Here is an 11,875-nt window from a genome sequence, read left to right as displayed (position 1 = left end):
TGAATGAACTCACTGACACAATAGCTCATCCTTCTCATTGTTTCAATTAAACCAATCAATGTAAACCAATGCAAGTGGGCTCCTAGTGGTGAACAATTGCTTGTGGATCTTGGATGAAAAACAAAAATAAAACAAACAATATCCTACACTAAGGAAGGTGTTCCCTTAAGTCTGTGTGTGCAGCTGGCTGCCAAAAAAACATCCCATTCTCTTGATCCATTGCACCGTGGGCTGAAAAGCTCAGTCTTGTGATGGGGAGACAGTGGCCAGGTGGCTAATTGAGCTGTTCCCAGGGCAGCCTGTGACAGCGTGCCACCCTGTGCCAAGGTGTTGGGGTTTCCCAGGGCTCAGTAATAGATGCTTTTAGTCCCTGTAAAGTGTGTCCAATCGCCCTGCCCCGCTGGCACAGAGCGCGCACACAGTGCAGGACACGCAAAGGACAGAGCGGTCACACTTATCCCAGCGGAAAGATGTTGGGTCGAGTGAGCCTTTTGATAATGTACTGGATGTGGTTTCATACACCTGACCATCACTGTTTGTATCTGTGAATGCTGAGTTTGGTTATATAAAATGAGACAAAGAGGCATAAGAACATGCACACTAGTTAGGGAACATATTGTTTGGTTGTAGGGACACTGAGTTTCAGTGCAACATTGTTTTAATCAGTTCTATGCTGCACCATTGTTTGTGGTTGCTACAGGGTAAGTAAAAGTATGATCTCTTTTCATGGCATGTATAAATGTTGCCAACTCAGCATAGATCAAGGAGATGAAGGTCTGCTGCACATCCTGCAAAAAAGGAAAGTGTCTGGTAGAGTGTCATTGTCGGGCTACATAAACTTTGCTTTGAGCTAGGTGAATACAACAACAACATATTTCTTCCATTGTTGAACAACTGACCATTACCTCACTGCTGTAATGTCCACAATGATTTTACTACATTTGAAAATTCTGTTTACAAGTCAGATGGAGGTGGTATCAGATAATGAGAGTCAGCCATCAACTAACAGGAATGTGGTTAGATGATGTATGTTCATATGATGTATGTTTTTAACCTGTACTATCATGATCTGTTAGTCCGTCCACCAGTTTGATCTAAAGCAGGCTAAATTTTATTTGTTGTTTGTTTCCAATTAGCTACATAACTAATGGCACTGGCCTCAGCTGCACTGTTAGTGCCAATAAGCAAATGTAAATGTATGATGATGGACATTGTACCTGCTGAACATCAACATGTTAGCATTGTCAATGTGAGCATGTTAGCATGCTAAAGTTAGCACTAAGCTCAAAGCACTTCTGTGCCTATGTATAGACTCATGGAGCTGTTTATTTTGCTCTGAACCCTTGGTCTTGGTCTGGACTGTTACCTCTGACAGAAAAATTATTAATTGAAATTTAAGGAAACTTTGTTGTGTGTCTTTTTAATTGACATTTCTGTTGTCCAAAATGTGATTTTGTCTTGAGTTATAAAAAATATTTCACAACCAAGGCTAATGGTTTCACTTCTGGACCTTTATTGAGACCCTCTATCAGATAACCATTTTATTCTCATTAGGCTGTCTGACAGCACGTCAATAACAGCACTAAGATGTGTGATGTGATGTGTGATCAGTAGCACTGAATGATCAAAGCTGACAGAAACTAACTTCTTAGTTGCTCTTTCACAGACGTAGTTGACCAGCTCTCAAAGTGCTGATCGTCTTGCATCTGTGTTTTCTAAAAGCTTGTTTTGCACTTGCATGCTACAGTATTTTCAGATGTATGCACTCCTCTCTGAAATACTTTGTCTGTGGCAATGGAAACTAAACAGTGCTTTTCTTTATTTGTGCACATTTGTGAAGACACGATCTTAATGCTGCCGGAGTTTCCACTGAATTCCACCAGCATTTCACAAAAAAGTATAACCAGCTCAACATCATCACTGGAAGCTGCATCTCAATGCATCTCATGCTACAAGTACAAATAGAAATTTGAAACATTTATATATCAAAACAGTAATTTCCTGCATAGTTTCTGTGTGTACATGAGTTTAACTTTTTTTTTTCTTCTTGAGGAGTGACTGGGTAGGGGGTAAAGCTGGAGGGAGATTCGCCGGCTGTGAGGGATCAGTTTCAGGATTGTAAACATGGCTGAACGCCCCCCCCCCCCAACTCCCACCGCACTCCCCAACTTTAAAAAGTGCCTCTTTTGAAATGGTTGAGCCTATGGGTGTGCCCCCCAAAAAACATCCCCCCTCCAACCTCGCTTTTCCTCTTCGTGTTTCCTGTTGAGCTGGCTAGACTCCTTTGACAGATTTACAACTCCGGGGTCAAAGTTTTCCGACGGCAGCAGATAAATCTTACACCCTCCCACCCCCACCTCTCCCTGCTTCTCCTTCACCTGATAAAAAGACACACACTCTGAACAACCGCTCTGTGCTGACCGCACTCAACACACTAGCCCCCCCCCCCAACATCCTTTCATGTGTAACATGCCTTCTTTTTCTTTTAAGAAAGAAAGCCCATGTCTGTGCACCTATGTGCATGAACATGTGTGTGAGGACGCCTGCACTTATGCGCTCAGGGAGAGGTGTGTGTCCAAATGCCTCAGTGCATGTGTATGTGTGCGTACGAGTGAGTGTACACAGAGGGGTAAGTGCCTTGCAGTTTTGCGGTTAAGAGAAAGAATGCAGGACATTGTTCTTAAACCATAAAGGCAGCTCTTCATGTTCCAAATGTTTTTTTTTTGTGGGGGGTGCGGTGGGGGTGGTGGGGGGCTGAGGGGGCACTGGTGATTTTGCCTCCCTTGGTCTTTCAGTGTTTTTCCCTCCATCTGATTTTTCTGTTTTGGTCACAGTGTGATACTGTGATACAACACAATAGATAGATATGAAGAGCAGGAGTTTGCTCCACTCCACCAGCATGTCATGGTTTGTATTTTCTTCTCCCTCTCACTCCCTCTCTCTCTCTCTCTCTCATCCCACCCACTGTAACATTCGTTTCTCTTTACTCGCCTGTCTTTCATCGCTGTGTCTGTGTCAAACGTCTTCAGCTCTATTGGGGCCCGCCTGTTCAGAAACGGAGACAAGTATTGAGGGAGAGTCTTGAAAAACACACAGGTCTCAGGGCCATGTCTCTCCCACTCATCTTGCTCTCTCCCTCCTCTTTATCTACTCTGATCTCCTTTCCAGGGTGGGAGGCGAGATGATCAGTATTCACAATCTCCATCCACAGCACATGAAACTTTTTTGTCAGTTATTCTAATAAAATCTTCACATTACTTTTCTAGTGCTTGTCATTTGGCATGTTGGGGCGATTAATCTCTCCTCTCTCATTCACCCCCTCCTCTGAGGAGAAGATCTGAAACAATTTGGATTGGTGACAGATCTGTAGAGGAGCCATTGGTTTAGTCTTATCCTATTGTCTTCGATCTGATGATTGAAGGAGAGGAGGACATGCAAGGTAAACTTGCATTCTTAAGACCCTGATCATCATGAAGCTGAAATTAGATGAATGATGATGAATGCAGAGGCTTACTTGATGTTATGGTATGAGGGTGACTGACCTTCAGATGTAGTTTTTTCAGAGTGAGAGTCCTAATTTACAGGGCTCACTGATATTTTGATATTTACATTATTATTGTTAATAATGAATATGTAGAGCACTCCACTCCAACAGAACTTGAACGCAGCATGTACCACATAGTGCACAGAGACCTTGGCTCAGCCCTGGCCTGTTCACGTGTGCTCAAAAAAGTTATCTTTCACACTGAAGGCCTTGTATAGCTCATGCTGTTTTATTGAGTAAGCGGAGAACATGCTCTTGCTCATGCTCCTTGAGCCTCACAACCTTGTAAATCAGCATTGATTTTCCTCTAATTTTAACCTTACAGTAATATCATATTCCATATAGCCCACAACAACAAACAACCCCCAATATACACACACATTCTTCCCATGGCGTTGGATCAATGGACATGATTGATTCGGTGGTGTGCTGGCAGCCGGTCCTGATCAATGTTAGCTTGGCTGATGGCCGCAAACTGTACATCACTGTCATTCACAATGTGTGTCGAAATAAACCTGAGTGAGTCTTCTGTTACTTCCATCACTTGTGATAGATAGTTGTTTGCTTTTTTTATTGCATCATATTATATTTGGCTTCCGTTTTGTTCAGTAAATGTTGTTGCTGAGATACAAGTCTAGCCTTAAGATCAAATTTCATGTTGCTGCAGTCAGGTGAAAACTAACTTTAGAGGTTTTCATGGTTATTTTGGGGGCTTTTTGCCTCTATTTGAGAGCAGGCAGTTTTAGCAGGAGACAGGAAACAAGGGGAGAGAGAGTGGGCTATGTGACATGGAGTGAGGGTCCCTAGCTGGAGTCGACCCATAGATGCTGCAGTTATGTGGTATGTGCCTGCCGTTCAGCTGTCAGGACACCTAACCATCTAACTCCAGTTAAAGGGTCACTATCTCATCTATGGTTGAGAAACCCTCTAATCTTTCAAAAAAAAAAAAAAAAAAAAAAAAATAGTGCAGCTATCGAGCTTAAGACAATTTCCTTCCTGCAAAGTCACCATTTTGGAGATACCAGATTTTCACAAAGCGTCAGATATTCATGACAACATGGCAATTTGAGAAAATAAAGCTAAACCCACATGAGTCAACGCTGTCTTAAGAAAGAGAGATGATGTTGGAACAGAAAATCTAAAAGAGTGTAAACACTTTCATTGCTGGGACACACCCTGTCCACAGGTCATCCTGTTTCGCAAACTGTACGCACACATACACACACACCCACACACACACACACACACAAACACGTGTGAGAACACACTATCAGATTTGCAGGGAAGCACATCAAATATTACAAAACATCACATGCCTTGTGAAACACTCCACGCGCTGCAGCGTACGCTTTGTCAAGCAGTGACCTTGAATATTTAAGAGGCCCCTTGGTGGAGCTTTATCCCCCTGGTGCTCTTCACACACCAGTGCTGTGGGAATGAGTGATATGATGGAAAAAGGGGAAGAGAGGGACTCGCCGAGTGACGGAGAGGAGGGTTGAAACAGATAGAGGAAGGGAAAGGAGGTAAAGAGAGGTGGGGGGCAGAGGGGAGGTGGAGGGTACCATCTGACTCTCTCCAGGGAAATTTTATCACAAGTGTAGTCGGGGGAGGTGACTTTCTGCTAGAGCAAAAAATTGGGATGAACAGAGCTGAGGTAGGGGGGCTTTAGGAGATTAACCTACAACAAACCTGTTGTCCGTCCTCTCCTCCACTCTCTCTCTTTTTCCCATTCCCTGTCCCATCATCCACTTCTGCCAACTGGACATGCTCTATATATCTGGCTGAGTCCCCACATAACCTCTCTGGAGTTTTTATGGTCAGCGTGTCTTTTCACAAGACCTGTTATTGGATTACAGTTCGCTCCAAAGACTCCCTTTCCTTCTCTCATGTCTGTCCTTCCTCTCTCTCTATTACCGGTTGTGCTATTCATTTCTCTTCCCCCCTAAACCAGTCTCCCACACTGCCTCTCTCTCCTTCTTGTTGTAAGCATCTCTGTATTTGTTCTTGTCCTGAGGGATAGACAGAGTAGCAAGAGAGACACAGACAAAGAGAACTAATGTAGCCATCTGGTCTAGTTTGGTTGGAATTTTCTTTCTTTTAAGCTCTGCACACCTTGTGTCACTCCACTGGTGCTATAATGGCCGTAATATCAAGCGACAGGCCGGCTTTCCACTCCGACAAGCCCATGTCCTTAAAACAGAGAACAAGTGAGGAAGTGAGTGGCTGACAGAGAGACAGAGAGGGAGGGATATAAAAGGGTGGGGAAAGAGTGGCATAACAAAAAATAATGAGATGTGTAGATGGTGGGGTGGTAGGTCAGCGGATGAGGGAAAAAGAGATAAAATGTAAAACAAAAAAAGGAATGACATCCAACCTCCAAAACCACCGCCTTCATCGGCTCACCTCCTCTCTCCAGCAGCACAGAGGTTGAGTGTTCTGTGAGAGATCCACTGACCTTACAGAGCAAACTTTGATGTTAACTTCGCATGATTTGTTTGGCTGCCACTGTGGCGGTGAGGAGAGAGACAGCACAGAAAGGGAGAGAGGGAGACAGAGAGAGAGACACAGAGAGCACGGACTGTGTTCCTGAAACTAGGCCAGTCACTGTCTAGAAATGTGGACTCATGTTCCCGTTTCCAACCATTCCCCGGAGGAGCTAGCCCGCCTGCCGTCTGCCTGCCTGCTCGGCCAGTTCTCTGTCCGCTGTGCTGCCTTCACTGTCCTTGTCTGCAGTCTGTTTTTTTTTTTTTTTTTTGGTTTTCCACTGACAATTAACTCAACCTACTAATAATTACTGCATGTGTGGCCAAAGTCAATTATATTGTATCACTTTAGCATGAACACATGCATTTTTGACACACATACACTGTCCTGCTTCTATAGACACGGATGTATATTAATCCACGACTAAATATAGTCCCCTACAAGTGCACAATATACTCCTGTTTGAGTTACATTCTACAATGCTACTACAATGCCCAGTTGTTTTAGAAGCATTTAAAAAAACATATTCATGACCCGGTTTTAAAGAATGAAAGACCAACATATTGGTTTCAGTCTTTTTATGGAATTTGTTGGCAATAAGAAGAATAATGGCATAATTTGACTCTCTTACCACCATTAATTTATCAAACAAGATCCATTTGCTGGTTCAGTGTTGTTTTGTTCACACTGTATAGTATCTGTTCACACTGTAAAGTTGTATAGTTTCATTTTAAAAGTGAAACAAGCGCAAATATCCGGCATTATGCAATAATGTAAAAGTTTAAGTTGGGTGTGGTCCTGCTAAGTAATAAGAGGGAGAGCATTGCATTGCAGTTCTATGGGTTGCACTGCATATTTTACTGTGTTACACATGGGTCTGTGCACTTGTTTTGTTTATATCTCATCTCTGTTTGTCCTGCTCTGGATCAGCTACAACAACAACAAGTTTAGAACCACACAGACACAATAACATGTAACACCTGTACAGTATAATAAAAAGAAATCCAATACAACATCACAAGAAACTGGTCTCACACACTGAACCAGTGCTTCTGATGCAGTTTTAACAATAACTGAGCATAATAAACCTCACAAAGGTAGTGTTTATTGCAGGGCTACTGCACTGGATTGCATTAGGTTATGCAGGTGTTCATGTCCACCCACTGTACCTATATCTTTTTATAGCACCCAGCGGATAAGGTTACTTCAATGTTCTGGCAAAGTCTTTTTTCTTGTTTGAGAATAAAACATTTATTTTGTAAGTCAGATGAGGAGCCATAAAAAGTGGCAGTCACTGTGTCTGTGAGCAAGAGAGCAAAGACAAAAATGAAGCACAGAGTACAATAAAGGCAGGCCACCTCTCTATCTACGGTTAGATCAAAAGGTTGGGACCTTTGGGTGCCCTGGCTTCTTTCGTAACCCCAGCTGCTGCTACCAAACCTCTTATATCATCGCTCATCTGTTTGGGTAGAGTAAAGTTGGCTTGCAGAGAGGACAGGGGAGCTGTGTGAAGGGAGGGCCCGGGCACAGACATAAAAACCTTGTGTCGACATCTGCCAGCCTACCTATGCCTCCACTCTGCCTGGCACTGCCAGCCCATTAGCATCACGTAGCGCCTGGCGCTAATCCAGCCAGGACAGTGCGACCTTAATCTCTGTGCCTGTCACTGAGCTTCTAACACATCTGGCTATCTCCGGATGCAACAGTCACGCCTGCTTCTGCTGTTCCTGTGTGCCCTGTGGTGGGTGTGATAATCCCTGACTATTTTACAGCCTCCTCCCAACATCACTATAGGTTAGCCCTTATTAAACTGTATTCCCCAATCAGCTCTGGTGGAATGAGAGCTTCCAACTTGCTGTGGATTAACATGAACACACAGCACTCTTCCAACCTGTTGCCAAGCCTGTCTTGTGTGAGCGCTTCCATAGTCCAAGTTACCACATGGCTGCTGTCAAAAATCTGTTATACACTGTGCTGAGCTTTTTTAACATTACTGAAGTAGTAATTTATATGCTGTGATTACAACTGTAGCCAAGACTGCTATATAAAACTGAACTGTGCTGGAGAACAGACAATATTGTCTGCATCGTCCAGTCATCTGCAGCTCCATATTATTTGTCGTTTCTCCTTGCTCTCTGTTCATTGTAGAACTGCACAAAGTAATGCTGCCTTTCCCTTTTCTATCAACACTGAAGATGCAGCCATCTTGTTTAAATAAACTTCACTGGAATTGTCACTGAGCTCCTCATTGTGGCCAGTCGCTTGACCTCAACAGTGTGAGCAGAGAAGTTGCAGGTTCTCTCCATGCAGGAAGGCTGATTAAAGTATTTTGTGTGACTTTAACATCGCTGTGCAAGATCAATAAAAATCTTACAGTTACCAAGGTTTAGGAAATTAAATGTCCGCACAGGGGAAGTTTTCATTTAGAAGCTAATTTAGATTATTGCACAGCCAGAACCCAGAGTGGTATCCTGCCAAGCTTCGGGTACTGAGAAAGAGTTGGTTCTGCAAAAAGAAAGCTCATGATACTCTACTGTGTATGTGTGGGATCCTCATTAAAAAATCATCAAAAAATAAAACTGTCTATATAATACTGAAACGATACTAAAAAAGTCAAGGGAATGGCTGCAGACGAGAAACTAGACTTCCTCTTCCCTTCACCTCTTATAGACATACAGACAAACCACAGTGCCACAGTCAGAGACAACAGGAAGGAGCAGTTGGTGTTTTGTGAATTAACCCAAAGGTATAATTAGTAGTTACACCCTTGTGCATGTTTTACACTTGCTTGTTTTATTAATAGGAAAACACAGAGTTCTGGTATTTGGTGCCCACTTCCACCAGTCTTCACTGTCCACACCGGATGGAAAAGGAAATCTATACTGTCATTTATTCTTACTGTGTTTGAATGCCTGTCCATGGAGTTGTACTGAAGTACAGTACAATATAATACCATGCATAGTGCTGTAGTTCTCTTGCTGTCCCTGTGGGGTTTTTTTCCTGCAGAGAGAAAGATCAAGAGAAGGAGTTTTTCTTCTCCGCTTCATTTGGATCAGATCAGCAGCTGGTTCTTCATGGATCATATATTGGGGGGTGGGGGGCATTTGAGGATTATGGTCACTCCCTACTGCCTGTTTCTGTCCTGTCTGTGCGACCACTCTTATATTCGTAGCCCTGGGAAAAGCAGCAGGGGTCACAGATGAGCAACATCTTATCCTGACTGATCATTATATGTGGGTATCATTTCCCATTTGTGTCTGCATGCGATGAGTCACAGTGACAGTGAGTCAGAGTACCAATATAGAGACTGAAAGTAGTGACTGAAGCTTATGCATTGATATAATTATCCCAAAATACAAATATAAAAGTCACTTCGCAGCTGCAACACAGCCAAACTTAGTGTTGTTTTTCTTTAAGTGGAAGCAATTTCTCGAGTGAGGGCGTTGAAAGTACAATGTGATAAGATCAACTCTTAAATTCCTTTGATCTCAAAAACATGAACTTACAATATTCTCATAATAGAGTTAGAGTTACTAGACTTTGCACATTACACCGAGAACCCAGTTTATTTATTATGTTGCATTACTTTAGCAGATTACTTTGGATACTTGTTTACGTTCCCTTAAAAGTACACTGAACTCTGTGTTTTCTTTAAACTGTGCGTGACTGCTTATGCAGCGAGTCATCAAGGGCACATTAGTGTGATGGTGACTTACACAGGAAACCCAACAGAGATAGAGCTGAAGATTTGGGTGGTGATAAATGCCTTAACCTCAAACTTCCGTCACCAAGCTCATGTTGTTTTTCTCTCACAAAGAAAGACGTGCTTGATGCCCAGATTGGCAGCTGAGGACAAGTCGACCTTTCTCAGAAGCTCTCTCCAAATTCTTGGCACTGTAACTTTTATTTTAGCCTATATTAAACAAAAAGTTGCTTGCCTTAAAAGTAGACCCCTTCTGTGAGCAAGTGCAGGGCATGTTTTTTTTTTAAAAATCCACTTTATTTACTCTCCAGCAGAGTTTACTTTACATTTGCCGCCCTCTGAGAGAGTCTCCTGCTCAGCCATGCGTTACACCCCACAACTCTCATCACTTCCAGGTTTCCCTCTGTTGTTTCCCCTGTTTTTGTCACAGCATGACATAGTAATCAATAAGCAATTAAAAAAAGGCAACATTACACTTCTCAGAGATATGGTGCAGTGTGTGGCATTACAGTCACACTGTCTGACACACAGCAACCACAACAAAATAAAAACACAGCTCCAAGATTACTCAAACATAAAAAGCACACCACGCTGCTTTTAGCTTTTGTATCTGCGGTTACAGGTATGATACAGGAGTGTTTTTATTGACATTACTGCAGTATGTGCCATTTTCTTGACATTTCAAGAAGTTGACTGTGCAAGTTCTTCGAATAACATTTCAAGTCAGAGCTCATGATCCGCCTTAAAGCAAGAGGAGAGGACGAGCCAGCTCAAGGTCAGACGATACTCAGCAGTAATCTTAACCAGGAAGAGGTGTTGAAACCACCCATCCTGTGCGAAGGAATAGCTGCTGCTGCTTTACAAGGAATTCACACGCAGCGCCTGCACCAGTCATACTGTTTTTCCACCCTCTGATACTCTGCTGTCACTCGGTAACTGCAGCAACCGAAGGCCTTTACGACGTTATCTAACAGAGTTGCACTGCGTCGCATGACACGACCACTCATTTCCAATTACAGCCTGTATACGCTGTGACATAAACACAGACCTGATGGGTATATTGAGTATGTCACTTGATGGTGCAGGCTGTGTCGTCTGCTGGTTTGGTGGGAGTAAGATGTGTTTGTGAAGTGGGTTCTTTCCCTCCCTGCACCTTGTGTGTCTGTGTGTGTTTTGCTGTTTAATCACAATGTTGACATTGCACTCTATAGTCTTTTGATAGATAGATAACCAGACAGGTAGATGTCTCTTATCAGCTGTGTCCAGTTGACCCCCAACACCCCTGATATGACAGACCTGTCTGTCTACCTTCCTGGATGGCTGTTAGGAAAAGCTTCTTAGGGTATAGGTGTGTATAAAGTGTGTTTGCTACAGAGGGAGGAGGGCAGAGAGAGAAGGGAAAAATACCTTGATGTGACATTTTGTGTTTCCTTGTGATGGCTGGTAATACTTTATGCTGTTGAAATTCATGGCATGTGAGTGTAGATTTCCTGCATGAAAATGAGTAGCTCTGTGTGTCTGTTTTTGTGCGTGTGTGGTACAAGCCAGGAAAAAGTATGAGCATGGTATGTTTTGCATTAATCCAAGGGATGAAAAAAAAAAAAAGAAAAAATCCAGAAACCTCCACTTCTCCCCTTTCCTGCCTCTCTTCCTCCTCTCCTCCTTTCTCTAACACTCTTCGCTTTTTACAGGCTGCCATTTCCACTAAATTAGTGCCCAGGGTTTTAATTGCAGTTTATGAAGCTCATTTATTGGCGCGAGAGTCTGTGTTTGTGTGATCTGGCATCCAGTGAGGCAGGCCAGTCCTCTCCAAGCCTCCCTGCGGTTTTGCATTTCTCTTTTTTTTTCCCCCCTCTGTTGTTTTTTTTCTCCCCCCTTCCTTTCTTTTTAACACCAGAATGTTGCTGGGCTTAACCGTACATGCTGCTGTTTTTATAGAGAATTAGCACTTCTCTACCCAGCACTGGCTGTGTGGCTCCACACTGGAAGTGTTGCCTTTAAATCAGCCCTCCCCTTTAAAACCGCACGGGCACGTGCCAAGAGCCGCATATTTAGCATACAGAGGCTAGCATTTCTTATGACTTTAATGAAAGCATTGAGAGCCTAATGTAATGTTATGATAACAAAGCATGTTATACAATAAA

The sequence above is a fragment of the Lates calcarifer genome, linkage group LG23 (assembly GCF_001640805.2).
Source record: "Lates calcarifer isolate ASB-BC8 linkage group LG23, TLL_Latcal_v3, whole genome shotgun sequence".
Lineage (NCBI taxonomy): Eukaryota > Metazoa > Chordata > Actinopteri > Centropomidae > Lates > Lates calcarifer.
The sequence above is the reverse complement of the archived record's forward strand: the minus strand, read 5'-3'. Positions refer to the sequence as shown.